Source organism: Macaca nemestrina, chromosome 19 (assembly GCF_043159975.1).
Source record: "Macaca nemestrina isolate mMacNem1 chromosome 19, mMacNem.hap1, whole genome shotgun sequence".
Taxonomy (NCBI): Eukaryota; Metazoa; Chordata; class Mammalia; order Primates; family Cercopithecidae; genus Macaca; species Macaca nemestrina.
Window position 1 is genome coordinate 4,182,295 of NC_092143.1, and position 17,920 is coordinate 4,200,214.

Consider the following 17,920-nt stretch of genomic DNA (forward strand, 5'->3'; position numbering starts at 1 on the left):
AGGCCAAACATGCATTTCCAAATGTTTCTAACACCAAACCCAGACCACAGAGGAATAGTTTTGTAAAATTATGCACTCAGTTGTTTGGCTTGAATTTAAAGGCTATCTGTCAGCTCAGTCTGGATGTATGAGTGATTTATTTAAGACTGCAAGACTCAGGGCTTAGAGAGGAGGGCGACTGATCAAGTACTTAGAACATTTACTAGGAAGTCACACTTAGGCCAACGTGAGCACAGAATATATTTTCTCCATGAAATGCTCATTAGTCACAGCTATAACAATAGTTACTATTTATTGAGTGCTGCTCTATGCCAGATGCTCACATCCATTATCTCACTGCATCCTTACCACAGTCTAGGGAGGTTGTGTTATTTTCTTAGTTTTATAACTGATAAAAGTGAAGTTCAAAAATGTTAAATGGCTTTCCCCAAATCAAAGATCTACTAAGCGTCAGAACTGGGGTAGGTGGTATGTTCAATCACTATTCAGTAATTCAGTCATTATTTCTGAAGGAAGAATAAACAACAGAAGGGCCACGTCTGTATGATTTTAAGCCTTAGCTCTTAATCATTCGTTTTGATTTTTTATATACAGCAAGTACTTTGAAGAAATGATAGGCAACACGTTTCCCAAAAGAAGTCTGGGTAAAGACCTGGTAAGTTCTAAACTCATCGTATTTCAAATAGTTTACCTCTTGCAATTACAGAAAATAATCAAATTCGGGCAACGGAGACAAAAGTTCCTGAGATTTTATAATGTCTCTGGATTGTACTAAGTTGTCCTGTTTACCAAAGTGGTTTCATTGCACCATTCCTCTTGAAGATAATCAAATATGCTATTCTGTATTAATTGATGCCATGGATCTTAAGTGGTCATTGGCCAATTGGCTAAAATCTTTCTAGAATTTACTCCTTACCTAGAATTAAAAAAAAGCGGATACCCTTTTGAACTGCTCACATGACCACACCACTCTGTGGGGACGTCATTGTGCTGAGGGGAGGTCTGAAGTCCATGGAAGAAGACACAGTGGCTGCTGGAGCTTGTGGGGAGGGAGGGACCAGCAGAACTCCAAGCACAGATGAACTGTCGGTGGCAGGAAAAATGGTGGGCACGTTTCCAGAATGACGAATGGGAGAAGCAATCATGACATCTCCAGGTGGGGGAAGTACAGGAGGAAGAGGTTGTTCTCTCAGGAAGTTGCCTCCTAGCCTCCGACGAGGCCTTTCCCATCACTGCTCGTTCTCTTGTGTGTGCAGATTGGATACTGCGGTCACCCAGAGAAGCTGGTGAAGGGGCGATCCTTGTCTCATTCTGACTCACGCGTGTGTCTTGATGTTTAAACTCAGAAGGGCAAAGCTTTTGGTTATCTATGAGACAAAATGGCTAGTTTTTGGAGGGTCTGGCGCATTACATTCTGCGGATTAAGATTTTTGCCTGATATTGGCCAAGTCAAGGAAATAGATGCTATGGCCAAGTGCCCCTGTTTCTGTGGGAAATGTTAGGCCTGTTGAATCAAACTCAACAAAGAGTAGTAAAATCTGTTATTCAAAAAATTTTTGCTTTTGTAGCTGGTTAGTTGCCTTTCTTTGGAAAATCCTGTACAATTTCTACATGAAATGTATTCTTATTGGAAAGAGGTTTTGCCACAATGAATTTCAAACCCTATACAACAAATTAGTTTATTCTACAGGAATTTCAATAAAAAGTTTTTTTTTGCCCCGTTCTATAGCTATAAGTGTTACACTGTAAAACATAAATATCTCTGAATATTTAGAGTAGATTTTAAATGAAATCATTGCACACAACAAATGTACCTTTTTTCCCCATAACTCTTAGGAACAATGCTTTTTACATCTTTTTCTCAGCTCCCATTTTAGTTCCTAACTCAAGACCTGAGGCTTTTCCTAACTCTCATGAACGCAGTGCTTTTCACAGCGTTTTGCCTGCCTCAAACAAAGCACTGGCCGTTCCAACAAAGCTTCCGTCGGTCTGGAATGTCTTTTTCCTCAGCTGGGCACTAGGTACGGGTTCTTCATAATCAATAAAGGGCTGCAATAATTCAAACTGTGTTCTCTAATTATTAGATCAATTATATCCAATTTGCCTGATGAAAGCTTACGTTGTAAGAGAAATGACTATATTCAGGCAAAGGCAGAAGGCTGACACTTCAACATTTTTAACATTCTTAACATTTTAAACCTCAGCCCAGACATCCTACTAATAAATTTTTACTGTTGTCTTTTGATACACCTGTAAATCTAGAAAAATCATATGACCTTACACAGAAAATGAAACACCCATTTACAACAGGAACGTAAAAGTTTAAATCACTTTGGTCTATTCCTACTAGAATTTAAAGTACCCTATTCAGTACATGCTTACCAAGCCATATGGGTTGATGTTTCTGGAAATCTTTATTATATATACATCCATCCCTGGGGAGAAGGAGCCATTGACAACAAGCTTTAATTCACTTTTTAGGCATTGTTTATTTCCATAAGCAGTAGAAGCCTCTCTCTTTTCTCTTTACTCTTCCTGACTTACTTTGCCTTAGCATCTTGATTTTGGGGATTCATCCATTTTCTGTTGTGTCTGAGCACTGGGAGGTCAACAGATGCATGCTCAAGACTCTCATTAGACCGGAATCATCATTAAACTGCAGGCTTTCTTTACTAGTCCCAGTCTTTATTAAACCAAAAATGTTTTAACTGAAGGTTAAGCCACAGAGGTGATATTGACTAATTCTTTCTGTACTGTATTATTAATAATTTTATAAAGTAACATAAAAATAACAAAAATTATGATGACACCTGATTACACTATTTGAAAGGAGAGTGTTTGAATGCCTTAGAAAATAAAATGATATATTATTTTAAACAATAATCTCTAGTTAGTTAAAAATTCCGTGCCAATTCAATGCAATGAAGATTTCCTGAACACGCCTTTGGCAGCTGCAGGGAGGATGCAAAGATAAGAAGTGTGAAATAGCATCTGCCCACAAGTGTGTGCTGGAGCAACATGAAATTCATAGACAACACTGCAAGGAAAAGTGTCAGCTGCCATTTTAATGCCGTGTGTTAGGACTCAACACGGATGATCTCATTTAATCTTCACAATACAGTGAGGGAAGTACTAGTTTTAGTCCCATTTTACAGACAGGACATGGAAACCTATCTGTAAAGATCACAGAGCTGGTGCCTAGTGGAGTTGTCCCTTTGCTGCTGTGGGAGAGGAGGCAGAGGCCGGTCGCTGGTGGGCTCTGTTAGCGGCAGGCTGTTCGACGACCATGTGGGTAACGTTCTCTGCAGCGAAGAATATGGAGGAGAAGGCACAGAAGTCATTGATTAGGCCATAATTTCTCCACATCTATATATGCACCAAAGCTAATAAGTAGTGTTTATTCATTTCCTTGTTAGGAATCAATTTTATGTGATGCTTATTGGCTGAGTTAAGTTATTTAAGAAGCTAGGATTTGAAATTCATAGCTTTTGTTCTTCACTTGTACTGAAGCTGGTATCCTCTGAGCCTGTGCATTTGGTTGCTTTTAAGAGTGAGACATTCGCAGTGAAGGACGAAGGAAATAGACTTCGTTCACCTACAGTGAGATTTCCTGCAATCCCTTACGGTCCTTGACTATCTTTTTAGGAGGCAGGAATTTAACAGGCAAGGTTAAAGGGCACAGATAAGAGGGAGTAAATTCCATACTTCTGATTATTTTGAAACACTGAGGTCATGTGGGTTTAAGTATAGCTTAATCCAACTTGCCTTAATTTTTCTTTTCTTTTCTTTTTTTTTAAATTTTTTTTAGGATCTCGCTATGCTGCCCAGGCTGGTCTTGAACTCCTGGCCTCAAGTGATCCTCCCACCTCGACTTCCTAAAGTGCCAACATTACAGGTGTGAGCCACCATACCTGGCCTTGTCTTGTTGTGTTTGTTGCTATTATGATCACCCTTTGTAAGTAAACCTTTATGATCTCTACCTTTGATTGGCAGATCTGTATGCCAGTAGTGCTGGAAAAAAAGAGCAAAACTATGGAGTAACTGAATCTTGAGTTGGCATTTTCAGTTTGTCTGAGACATTCTGACGCCTCGATTTGATTCAACTAAAATGTGCTGTCTGATGGCTGCACTTTGGAATCAGCAGGAAGACTTTAGAAAATGCAGATGCCTAGGCTCCGCCCTGGGGGCTCCACCCCTCTCTCCACCCCCAGATATTCTGCTTTAATTGGTTTCCTCAGGTGATTCTAATAAGCAGGAGACGTCCTGGTGCCAAAAGCAGAGTCCTGCCTTTAAGGAGCTTGTAATTACAGTGCCTCTTCTTTGAGAAGTCTACAGTCTCATTTTCTGAAAACGGAGATTTTTTTTTTTAATGTAAATTATTTCTGCTCATATAAATTGCCCACTGGGTATCTGGAGGAGTGTTTATGCAATTGATTTTAGGGCAGTTAGGTATTAAAAATCTTGTGGAAATAAATGAAACCAAGTTGCACAAACATTTTAAAGTCACTTTTCTATAATGCAGGTGTGCACAAACTAGCGACGCCGACTGGACAATGTCCAGAGGACTTCCTTTTTCATTGGCCTTACCCTGAAGGGGTGTCTTCCAGCACATGCTCCCTCTGCTTTGAAGCAATGGTCCCACAAATTCTTCAGCGTGGCCCTCTCTGCCTGTAGCATGCATTTACACCTGCAGGGCCTATGAGTGCCCTGGAAACAGGCCTCCCTCCACCTGGGCACATGCAGCACAGCTCCAGAGTGCAGGCTTAGTGCCTGCAGGAGGCTGGACCTGGTCCCACTCAGCCGGGGATCCCACACGCTGGCTGGGATCAGGTCAGCAGGTCAGCATACTGGGCCCTTGTGCTTGGTGTGGTCCATTTGGACTGGGTCACCCCAGCTAAGCTGGGAGGACTCTTCCTGGAATCCCCTTGGCTGCATCTTTCCAAGAAAGCAGGGCCCGAAGAGGCGTGTTTGCAGTGTTTGGAGACTGGCACTGGCACGGCTGCTGTGTCTGCGGTGCAGCAGACCTGCTGCTCACCACGTTCCTGGGTCAGTAGCGGGCCTCCCAGTCCTTCTTCCCTGACAGGCTCCTCTGCAGCTTTTCCCATTGCTCAGCTAGGTGCACGCTTGGGGGAAAGGAGACCAGCGTCCCCTTCAGATCACACATCCCATGTGGTCAGGGGCCAGGAGGTGTGAGAGACCACGAAGGCCCCAGTCCACTGTTGCAGGTTCTCGGGTCCCTGAGGCCCCATCTTGTCCTTGCTCTCCCATCCCTGGCCATCTTTCCTGTGACCTCAGGCGCAGCAGGAGCCACAGCTTCGTACACAGCGTAAGCAGTGCTCACAACTGCGTAAGGTCGCAGCCCTAGAATAAATCCGTCGTCGTACATATGTCCCAGTGCATCTGACTCTGATGGACGGGCCCCTGCTCGCCTCCCCTGCACGGTGCCTGTTCGCCTCTCCACTTTTCCTGTTGCCGCTCGTGCAGAAACCCAGCGTGGCACCCATCATAATGGGTTCTAATTTGCTGTGACTAAGGCCAGAAACTGTGAGTTGTTCTTGCTGTTTGGCTGCTTTTGTTTGTTGGTTGGTTGTTTTCTGTTTTGTTTTGTTTTCAGGGAAGGGACCTTTTTTTAATCCCTGGTACGTGGAAGGTGACAACTAATAACTGTTTGTTGAATGAACACGCGTTTACCGTTTACCTTGTCAGACTCAGATCCGCTGAGATGGGTCTAATGCTGTGATGTTACACATTCAAATCACCCTCCATTCTTAGGGGTTTTACCTGCATTCTACTGAGGGGTTTGGAGTAGGGTGTGGGGGAGGCATGGAGCTGCTTAATTTTTAAAGAGGGAGCTTCCCATTTGACTTCTTGAGAGAGAATCTTTGCCACTTGCGTGTCCCTTATTCTAGTTCCTGGGTCATACTAGGCCTTCAGTCAAGTTTTTGTTAGTGAGTTCATATCTTTGCTTGTCGCAAAAGTCACGGCAGAGAAGAGCAGGTGAGTCCTTGTGACGGTCCTGGGCTCCGCAGCACTTTGGGGGTAATCTGCCATTTTTAAACAGCTCTCAACTGTTTCTCAGCTCCGTTGGTCAAACTGCCATTCTCCCCTGGCCTCAAACATAGCTTCTCTTTCCAGTCCTCAAATAAATGAGGTAAAGAAACCCAAACAAATACTCTGGAAGGTTCGTCTCCTGCATTTGCTGATGGCTTCCCTTAGAAGCAGGCACACAGACCCAGGCCAACTTGCACGGCCAGTTTAGACCATTTTCTTTCCTCTCTGCAGGGCTACACCTCAGCTTACTTATGTCTGTTCTGTTTTAAAAGATGCTTAGGACGTGGGCACTTGAATGGAGCTCTTTGAAGTAGAAGCACCATATAAATCTAAGAAAAGAAAAGTAAAAGGCAGCTCCAGTCATCTGCAGCTCTCCTCCCTCACTAGTGAGAGAAACCCAGGCCGGCAGAGTCATTTTTCCTCTTTGGGTGTTTTCCAGCCATGGCTTCCTCCCTTTCATCTCACGCTAAACTCCATTTAGATCCGTTGGTGTAAATGTACTTTAAAAATGTAGCGATGCTTCTTTTAATGAAACCACTGCATTCTAATGAGTCATGACTTTTTGGAAGTCGTATTATAGAAGTAAAAATAACATAGAAAGCAGAGAGACACAGTCAAACCTATCAAAGAAGGGATGGAGCCAAGGACAGAGACTTGAAAACTCATGAGGACCCCACTAACAGAGGGCCAACCTGCTGTCAGGTCCAGATGTGTACATGGGAGGGTACCAGTGGCTGGAAGCTCTAACTTGTGCTCAGGTAAGGAGAGGGGTCACAGAGAGGCCATAACTGGAACCTTCCTGTCCTGGAGCTGTGCCTACACATGGGCACACTGTTGAAACTGGAGAAAAGCCAATGAGAAGCTCATCAATTCTGCCACCCTCAGCAAACCCTGGACATAGCTTTCCTGGAGCCCTGGTTGTAGCCTTCCTCCTGCTCGTCTGACCTGGGGTGAGGTTGTGCAGAGCTGGTTCATTTTACAACTCCCCCCAGAGTTGCTTTCAAATATTCACTTCAGGACTGGTGTCCTTTTGAGTTCTCCAGAGAGCCAAATAATGTTTAAGTACCTTCTAAGCATCAAACACATTATCTCATTACATTTTCTCAACAATCACGTAATTTCAGTGTGAGCCACAGTGTTCTATGTAGGCAGACAGATGCAAGAGGTTTAGGCACACAGCTAATGAGAGCTGAGACCTGAACCCACGTCTGCTGGTTCTGAAATGCAAGACCATTAGCTTCCCTCAAAAGAAACCCAAACTTACTGCAGGAATTCATTCCCCAACAAATATTTATCTACTTATTTACAGATGCCTAGCATTTCTTTTACTGATAGCAGAAAAATTTGTTTCATTCCACAGAAATGAAAAAGTTAAAATACAGATTAAGTTAAGGCAGTAAATGACAGTAAAATTGAATTCAGCAAAAAGTGTCAGCACCCCTAGAGAAAAATACCTACCATGGATTGTTTGCTGATTCCTACTGAGGGTGGACATCTGTGGTGAAGGAAGGAGCCTCAGATGAAAAGGGGAAAAAAGGCAAAGGAAACACATGCTGAAACACAGACTTCCTCTGTGGGCTTTGACCAAGAGAGGCTGCACTTGGAGTCACCCAGTGTCCTGCTAATTGCTGCGATGAGTTGTCCCTTGTGATAACTCGCATATGAGCTATCATCTTCAGTCTGGGAGACTCTTTCCCATAAGACTTATCAGTGAAGCTGGATACTGAGTTTGCTTTCAGCATTTTCCTTTTGCTCTTATGGTGTTACCATCGACTGCTGTAAAGTAATTACCCTTTCTAGGTGGTAGAATATACTTTAAAGTTGGGTCTGAGGAACCCAACTTCAGTCCTAAGGTTCCGATTGACCTAAGTAGATAGAGTGCCAGTGTAGGCCTAAGATTCAGGAAACTGACATGTTTTAATGTGAGGGAATCTGAGCAGCTTTCCACATTGGATTTCGATATAACTACACAGCAGGATGGCTGGCTTATGGTTCATCCCAACGCGTTTGGAAGGAGGAGTCAGGTACATACACTGGATTGGTGTCATCAGACACAAGAGAGCATTTGAACACAGATGAGTGTCTGTGACTCAGGTTTGTCTGCCATCTTCCAGGCGCTTGTTTCTGAGCTTGTAGTAGGGTAGGATCCTTCTAATAAAATTCGAGAAAGTTCACATACATTAAAATACTTTTAAGTGCAAGAATCTGTAAGAATGTAATAATTTACCTGAGGGGAAGAATTTTTTGACACCGTGTATTAGTCTGTTCTCACACTGCTAATAAAGACATACCCAAGACTGGGTAATTTATAAGGAAAAAAGAGGTTTAATGGACTCATAGCTCCATATGACTGGAGAGGCCTCACAATCACGGCAGAAGGTAAAGGAGGAGCAAAGGCACATCTTACATGGAAGCAGGCAAGAGAGCATGTGTGAGGAAAACTGCCTTTTATAAAACCATCAGATCTCATGAGACTTATTCACCATCACGAGAACAACATGGGAAAGACCTGCCCCCCATGATTCAATGACCTCCAACCAAGTCCCTCCCATGACATGTGGGCAGGATGGGAGCTACAATTCAAGATGAGAGTTAGGTGAGGACACAGCCAAACCATATCATACCATGTTACAAATGAGGCAGAGGCATTCTCCCAACTTCCACATGGAACACAGCACGGCTCCAACCCATTGAGAGTCAGGGAACCAGTGTTTCTTAGCCACTTAGATCCAAGGGGCAAGGGATGAGCCTTCCCCACAGCTCCTGTGGTGACGGCTCAACCAGCAGCAGCAGGGCTTAGTGACGCAGAGCTGAGGAGGGCAGGGCTGAGTCCTGGGGGAAATTATGATGCCTGGAGGAAGACAGGTTCACAGTGGCTATTGAGAGCACTGCAAGACACCTCACAGATTTCAAAGCTGCGGAACTCTTGGAAATGGATGAATCTTGAAAACAGTTATTATTTATTACTATTACTTTTTAAATTTTGTGGGTACACAGTAGGTGTATATATTTATGGGGTACATGAGGTTTTTTTTTGTTATTTGTTTTTCTTTTTCTTGTCTTTTTTTTTTTTTTTTTTCTTAAGACCAAGTATCCCTCTGTCACCCAGGCTGGAATGCCATGTCGGCTCACTGCAACCTCTGCCTCTGGGATTCCAGTGATTCTCCTGCCTCAGCCTCCCGAGTAGCTGAGATTACAGGCACTGCCCACCACACCCGGCTAATTTATGTATTTTTAGTAGAGATGGGGTTTCACCGTGTTGGCCAGGCTGGTCTTGAACTCCTGACCTCAAGTAATCCGTCTGCCTCACCCTCCCAAAGTGTGAGCCATTGTGCCCGGCCAGTACATGAGACATTTTGATACAGGCATGTAATGTGAAATAAGCACGTTATGGAGAATGGGGTATTCATCCCCTCCAGCATTTATTCTCTGAGTTACAAACAATCCAATTACACTCTTTATTTTAAAATGTAGAAAACATTTGTTCTTGAGTACAGCCTGGGATCCTCCCAGAGATGATTTATGAGAAACCTTGAGGGGTTCTTTTCTCTGAGTCCTACTAAGTGCCCGTGTTTGACCCTAGGATGACATGGCTTAGGAACATTAAGAAACGATCGGCTTAGAAACATCCCAGGAGGTGCATGCCTCTGGAAGCAGGTAACCTTCTGGGACGGGCCCTTTCCAGCTTGTCTTGGGGTTTCCACTGACCCTCATAGAAGTGAATACAGGGATAATTAAGGTCAGTTTGAAATTGTGCTCATTGTCAACTCACTTTTCTTGATGAGGATTGGTCCTTTGACTCAGAAAACAGCAGCCAGTGAGCAGTGAAGCCCTGCCTTCAGATGCTTCTGGTACCCATGTGAAGGCAGCTTCACTTAGGAATGGGAGTAAATGCTACCTTTAACTTTGCTGTTGGGGTTATATTGAAGAGTTTGATGTTGGTCAACCTGTTTCCTGATGGATGTGTGCTCAGGGGCCTTTGACATATCTTGAGAGAAACAACATTGAGGGGATTGACAAAGACACTGAGCCATTGACTGAGTGTGGGGCTCAAAGAAGTGCTTCACTGTGGCCCACCCAGCTGGAGAACATGAAGTTCTTGAAGGTACATTTGCAGAAGCAAAGCAAATCAAATATTCATATATTTTGATTTCACAAGTAAAATTATTACATTGCTGAAGGCTTTACCAGTAGCTTTGCAGAGTTGATCCAAAGCTGTTGGGGCCGTCCTTTGTTCCTTAAGAGAACAAAGTGCAGAGCTGTGGCTGGAAACTGCTTTGCGTGTGAGCTACAGCTCCTTCATCCATAAGCAGCAGGAAACCATGCTCAAGCCTCTTCAGAGTGGGCCGATTTTTCACACTTGAGATCAGAGTCCCAGACGGTCGTATCATCGGAAGAGGAAATTGTCAACACATTTTTCCAAAGTATTTTACAAGGAAGTTTGAAATTGCACGGAAGGAGCCATTGCACTTGAAGCTAAAATGGACTTTTATTCGAAGGAAAAATATATGAGGAGCTTCAGATCTAATTAAACAAAGGACCCTTGATCCAATTGTACATACGCAGTGTCTACAGTTCTGGTACTGAAGAGTAACACTTTGCAGGCCCATGTAAATAATTGTAAATGGTTTCACTAGCATTTCACATCAATCAAGACTCCACCAGTATCTTGTGGAACTCTCCCCTGGGCTGTACTCAAGCCACACTGACATTTTCTTGGTTATGGGCACCACTCAGGTGTTCTCATTTCCGACCTTGACTACAGGCACTTTCTTCTCCTTGGAAGATCTTTCCTTCTCTCTGACTTTGCTAACTCCTCTCTATGTTTTGGGTCTCTAGATAAATATCTCTTCCTCCAGAAAGCCTTCGTGGACCCTCAAAGTCTGGTGTTGCCCCTAAAACACCTCTCTCATAAGAATGTTTATTATATGGAGCTGTCACTGCCTGTAATTTCTTGACTTCCCTATAGGTTATAGGGGCCTGGATGTAGGGGCCACAATATTCCCAGTTACACTGCAGTCAGGTAGTAGATGTGTGTCACAGGCATGGACCACACGCCTATCAAGTAGGTTTCCCATTTAGAGAACATAGGAGGAATCTATTTTCTCGCTACATTTGTAGTTAGGTTAGGACTAGATTATCAGCTTTAGTCAATGGAGTGTGGGTAGAAGTTACAGACACTACTTCTAGCTTGGCCAAAGGAACCTCTGCTCCACTCTCCTCCTCTGTCCACCTTTCCACTGTGATCACGGAGGCCAGGTAAGTGAGACGGCAGCAACACAGGTGGAGAGAATGGAAGGAGATTCCAGTGGGAGCTGCCTGAGTTACACTGGACTATGACACAAGCAAAAACAAACCTCCACTTTATTGAAACCTCTGAAGATTCGCAGGGGCTTAGTTTTGACAGCAGAATCTTGCTCATCCCACCCATACAGGACTCAATGAATATCTGTTCAATAAAAGAATGAGTGGCTGCTCAGCACCTTTGCTCTCAGTGGTCTGCTGGACCCTCCCTGAGTGTGATGCACTTCTGTCCATGAGCCAGGGGTACCTCCTTCAAGCAAGGGGCAGGTGAATGCAGGGAAGTCATCAAGGGACATCTTGAAGGTATGGATGGAGAAGTACGGACAAGCCGTTCACTATGTCATGGCTTATGTTCTGAAGGACATTGTACATACTTTCTCTCTGCTAATTGTTCATCTTTGCCTCCTAATATGGTTTGGCTCTGTGTCCCACCCACAATCTCGTGTTGAATTGTAATTCTCAGTGTTGGGGAGGGACCTAGTGGGAGGTGATCAGATCATGGGGATGGATTTCTTTCTTGCTGTTCTGGCTAGAGCAAGTGCGTTCTCACGAGATCTGGTTGTTTAAAATAGTGTGGCACCTCCACTTTTGCGCTCTTTCTCCTGCCACCACGTGAAGAAGTTGCCTTATCCCTCTTCACCCTTCTGTAAGTTTCTGTAAGTTTCCTGAGGCCATGACTGTAAGTTTCCTGAGGCCATGACTGTAAGTTTCCTGAGGCCATGACTGTAAGTTTCCTGAGGCCTCCCAGCCATGTTTCCTGTACAGCCTGTGGAACTGTGAGTCAGTTAAACCTCTTTCTTAATAAATTACCCAGTCTCAGGTAGTTCTTTGTAATAGGATGGGAATGAACTAATACACCTCCTTCGGCTAGCGTTAAGGAGCCAATAGAAGGAAGTTCTTTGTTTCTGTAACTGAGGCCATGGGGTCTGGGCTATGCAAAATCTAGAGACCACACATGTTCCAGAAATAGTGCCAGTTGGAGAGTCACACTGACTGGGTTTAAAGAAGTATGCTGCCTCCAGAACTGTGTGACCCTGGGCAAGTGACATAACTGCATGAAGCTTGGGAAGGAAGGAAAAGTTGTTGAATAAAGGCATGTATAAATCTGCACAGTGGGAGATAGTAGTATCTTCCTTGCAGGGATGATGTGAAGATTAAATCGGTAAATACTTGTAGAGGTTATTGGCATGCAGTGTGTATGGTCAATAAATACTTGATGTTTGTGGGCACAAAGTATCGATATTAGTGCTTTTGTTCTTGGCATCCCTTGGTGCTGATTTAGCGTAGAACTTGCAGATTTGACTCTTTGAAAGGTAATCTATAACTTGGTCATTCTCTGTCCATTTGCTGATAACCCTAACCAATAACCAATGCAGGTTAACTAAAGGATGCTTCTAAACTGTTCTGAGAAATTTTGAGCACTCTGGCTTATTGTCTGAGACTATAATAATATTAATTCAATATAAGTATAAAAGATCAATGCTATCAAGGTGCTCCTATAAATTGTATGGTCAAAGCCTTGCTCCCCCAAGTTCTATATGTATGACTACACTTTCATTGGCCAACCTATATTTAATAATGTCATTCTTATTTCTTTGTCAATATCATAAACTGATCAAGTCACTGCTACTCAAAAAAGTAGCTTCTGTTTCTACTGTGTCCAGAGTTCTCATTAAAACATTCTCATAAAAACAAGACATGTAATTAATAAAAAATTAATAAAAAGAAATGACATGAGGTAGAATCCTCATTGTCTTATAAACTACTTAAGCAAACTCTTATTTTTGAATCTACTTTGCTGATAGCTTGCAAGATTTTTGAGAGATAAAACATATTGTATATTGTTTTACCAAAGAGAAAGTTTTTTTCTCCTTTCCACTGCTGGTTGGAAGAACCTATCCTGAAGTACCTGATTTGGAGTCAGAGAAAGGAAAACAAAGATTGCTGCCTTCCCAGATCTCAGCACAGGCTCACAGGTAGCACCTCCTGTGCTCAGGTGGTTTCTGATGGAATGCCATGCAGTGGTTAGAATGCAGGATATGGGATCAAACAGCCTGAGTTTAGTCATTTCCCCATCACTTTCCTGCTATGTGAGCTTGGGCAAGTTGTATCTGTTCTGTTCTTTTTCTCATTAACTATGAAAAGGGAATAAAAAGAACACCTACCTTATATGATTCTTAGGAGGGTTTAAAGAGATAATAAATTTCAAGTGTTTTAGAACAGTGCTAGGCACAGTATAAGGGCTGAATGAATATCAATTGTTAGCAACTATTTTTCTTCTTTCATAAACATTATAATAACAAGTCACTTTTTCTCTGCTCACAATTTCCAGTAAAAGGGAACTGGATAATCTAATGGAGTTCTACATTTTATTTTGAACTATTTTAGCAATATTCATAAAAATTCCATCACAATATGTACTATAAGGCAAGACAGTCAAATGACAATTAGATTTTAACAGCTAGTGGATTATAAAGTTTACTATTATCCATCTTTTTCTTCCAATAAACATTTGAATTATTGCTGTATAATTAAACCGGAGTGAAATGCTCCATTGATAATGACAGTTCCATTCTGCTTTTATGAAGAAATAGCTTCTACCCTGACTTGATAAACTTTAAACTTCGGGGACTTCTTCCTTTTTGAAAGTGAACATCGCTTACCAGAACTATGCAATCTGGATAGTGTGATTCTATTGAAGCCCTTTAGAACTGTGCTTAAGGATAATGTCTAACATTTACACAACAATGCTAGAGCCCATGTGGTTGGGTATGGAGAAGAGATGGGATTTGAATTAAAGAACAGGTAGATTGCCAGTGAAATCTAATTTTAAACAAACTATTTAAGAATCTAGACAGGGATTTACAAACTCTAAGAATACCATTAAATATGCAATCAATACAAAGGATGTTTACAATTCTTGTTGAACTACATGTAAATATATATCCATATTTATATTATATTGTGAAGAATCAGGGTAATAGAAAATAGTCTATGAAAAAGAAAAGAAGTGGGGCAGCATTAGTTTTTGAAGTAAGCATGAAAATTTAGTTACTTGGAACTTTCAGGGTTGCTTTGCAGGAAACCATAAACTTATTATTTCCAGTGAAATAACCCCCTTTCCCCAGAGGCATACAGTATGTGTTTTACAGTGTGTCCTCATGCCCCAAGTAATTAGATGTCAAAATCAGGTGTCCATTCCTCCCCTACCTCCTTAAGTGGAAGCAGATCCCTCAGGATTTGGAAACTCTTTTGGTTAAATTAATCTTGAGTGTTAGAAGGCCAAGAGGATGTGAAAACATCATAGATTCTTTGCTCATCTTTAATTCCATAATGAAGCTTGGTCCATTTGCTATCAAGACCTTTCCGTCAAAACTCACCTGGTTTGAAGTAAAAATACTACTCTTTAATTTGATACACTTGATAACTCTGCTTTCACTAGGGTTCTCAGTTCACAAAAGAACTCTGCCATATCATTACCTAATGGCCTAGAGCATAATCCTATCTCAGTACAGAGTGTGGAGATGGTACCCTTTGGCATAATTCTTACACCCCTCATCTGGAGATGTGACATGTCTAGCACTGTAGCCAGAAAACTACTGCTGGCTGCCAGACCATCCATGAGAAGTCTAGTTCTGTGAGTAAGTGAATCCAACAAACACAAATACACTCTTTGAGGGAGACAATGAAATTGCAATTCAATACATAAAAGTCCTTGTAAGAAAGAAGTAATTATATTATGTGTATTGTGTGTGTATATACAGGGATGAAATTCTAAACATTTGACAATTAGTGTGGTAGAGGTGCCAATCAGAGGCATTGTTGGCTTGTAAACCACTGCTCTGGTCCCACTGGGGCTTGATAACCAAACATTTCCCATAAAGATACATGACTAAGATACTAATAGCTCATCCAAAAGTGCTTTGGAGTACAAAAGAGGAAACAAATTTAATTATGATTTGCATGAAATATTTGATGTAAACTTCATTTAATTCGATAAACAAAAATCAGAGTCAGATTGCTTAAAAAATATAAATCCATGCCCTATTTCAAAAAATAATAGATACTCTTTAGATAAGCTTAACAAACAGAGAATTTTGGAAATGTGACTTTTCTGTTTTAACCCTTATGAAACACGGGGTATGGCAGCAGACCACTTGAGATTGGTTAGCATTTATTGAACTGATGCAGCAATGAAAAAGGTATTTAGAATACGGTCTTTGATAACATAGTTTTTAAATGGGGAACAATCTGTAGAGCTGGGTTTCTTTCGAATCATTCTAGTTTCCTTCTAACATTTAAGCTGAGCCTAATAGGATTCTATGCTCTCAGCTAAAATTAATCAGGAGATGATTTATTAGGTTTTTACAATGTTTGCAGGTTGCCTTGACATTTAGTGAACGCTGCTTCATATACCTGCATGTCTGCCAGTGGGGGAAGCTGCAGATATTGGGCCTTTGAGGAGGTTTTGTAGGAGGCCTACCCACAAAAAGCATAATTATTTATCTTTATTTTCCTTTAAGGAAAATTCATTCTCTCTTCGGTACTTTAAGACTCCAGTAGCAAATCTTAATATTGTGCTTTGGGTGTGAAGTGTTTGCTGCAGTAAGAGGAAACCTGAGTTGCAAGACCAGTCAGAAAGTGGTGAGATGCTTTAGACCCCATCTGCTGAAGACGTTCTTTGGAGTGTCCTGTGGAACTTTCTCTCTTCCTGCAAAAAAGGCAAATAGCCAAAGAAGAATGATGAGTGATTTTCATGCAAAGAACAATATATCAAGAATATCTAAATTAATTTAACAATTACAAGGAATATTCTTGGCCGTATCAATTTAAGATATGCTTGCAAGCGGGAAATGGTTTTCAATTTATATATGTCATTCTGGTATTTCTTCAGTGACTAGGACAAAAAAAGAAGAGAATTTTTGGATTTCTGTTAAATCGACTCATAATTTTTTTAAATGGACTCTTGTGTTTGAATAGCTGGCAAGGGTCATATAAAGGTCAGGAATTTAGCTCAAAAAGTGTGTCAGGCTTCTCTATGAAAAGTAAATAAGTAATGAATGAAAGAATAAATAAATAAAATTTAGAAGTAAGTACAGCGCAAAGTATTATCTGACGATTGATTATAAGGAGAAGTGGCCATTTATGATAAAACCATCTTATGGTAGAAATGATGACTGAAACAGATGCCCTGCTGTAGAACGGAAATAGCCTTCGTGTTTGGAAGGTTTACCAGGGTTTGACATGATGGGATGTCCTTTATTGGCATGAATCTGTCTTATTCATGACAGTATCACCAGAAAGGCAAAAGGGAACCCTTCTGATTTCTGAACAATCAATAATTGAAGGTGTGATTTTTGAAATCTCATGCTCTGCTGGGTAGTGTAATCGCCACTGTGTATCATGTGCCAGGGCTGTCATAACCAAGTATCATAGACTGGGTGGCCTGTACAACAGAAATTTACTCTCTATCAGTTCAAGAGGCTGGAAGTCTGAGGTCAAGGTGTCAGTAGGGTTGGTTTCTCCTGAAGTGGGCCCATTTTAACTTACACCTTTGAAGTCCCTATCTCCAAATACAATTGTGTTCTGAGGTAGCAGGAATTAGGACTTCGACATACGAATTTTGAGGGAGACACAGTTCAGCCCAAAACACATAACACATTGCAAAATAGCAAACCACCAAAAAGTAAGACCCTGTGGTAGAAGTCCAGTGTAGCAGTCTGTTTGTCATTCCCTGCTTGTACTTATCACAGTACTAAAAACGGATTCAATGTTTGTGTCCAACACCTCAGTTCAATATTTAAAAAATGTATGATTTCTGTTGCTCATTTGAAATGAGAGGATGGGAGGCAGAATAGTTTCTGTGTGTAAGAGAAGAAGAGGATGATGTCGGTGCTGGAGACAGCATGTGCATGTTAGTTTCTTTGTTTATTCGTTCACTTATTTATCAAACTCTGGCTGCCTGCTCTGAACTATGCCCTTTATTAAAGGCAGAGACACAGTTTAAGATCCTCTTTCTTTCCTCACAGGGCTCGCAGACCAAGGTGGAAGGAGAAGTGAACATGTAAAGAATGATAAAGAAAATGTGGTACATATAAACCATGAAATACTATGCAGCCATAAAAAAGAACAAGATCATGTCCTTTGCAGGGAAATGAATGGAGCTGGAGGCCATTATCTTTAGCAAACTAATGCAGGAACAGAAAACCAAATACTGCATGTTCTTACCTATAAGTGGGAGCTCAATGATGAAAACACATGGACACAAAGAGGGGAACAACACACACTGGGGCCTATCCTCTCTGACACGAATAAACTGCCTCCCATCCTCTTGTTACAAAATAAACAACAGAAATCGTACTTTTAAAAATATTGAAGTGAGGTTTTGGACACAAACCATCAAGTTCATTTTTAGTACTGTGGTAGGCATAAGCAAGAAATTAAGAAATTAGGAAACTAAGGAATGGGTTCTAGGCTTAACATCTGGGTGACAAAATAATCTGTGCAACAAACCCCTATAACACAAGTTTACCTACTCCTGAACTTAAAAGTTAAAAAAGAATGA

The 17,920-nt window shown here is 41.6% G+C and overlaps 1 protein-coding gene across 4 annotated transcripts in view; it reads left to right on the forward strand.

Moving 5' to 3' along the window:
* LOC105489309 (uncharacterized) overlaps positions 1-17,920 on the forward strand; it is a 201,544-nt gene that overhangs the window by 81,212 nt on the left and 102,412 nt on the right. The window contains exon 2 of one of the 4 annotated variants that reach the window (XR_011616736.1): positions 3,809-3,895. The exons of the other annotated variants lie outside the window; for them this stretch is intronic. The gene's annotated coding sequence lies outside the window, so the exon portion shown is untranslated. The remainder of the gene's footprint in view (positions 1-3,808; positions 3,896-17,920) is intronic. 4 annotated transcript variants of the gene reach the window in all.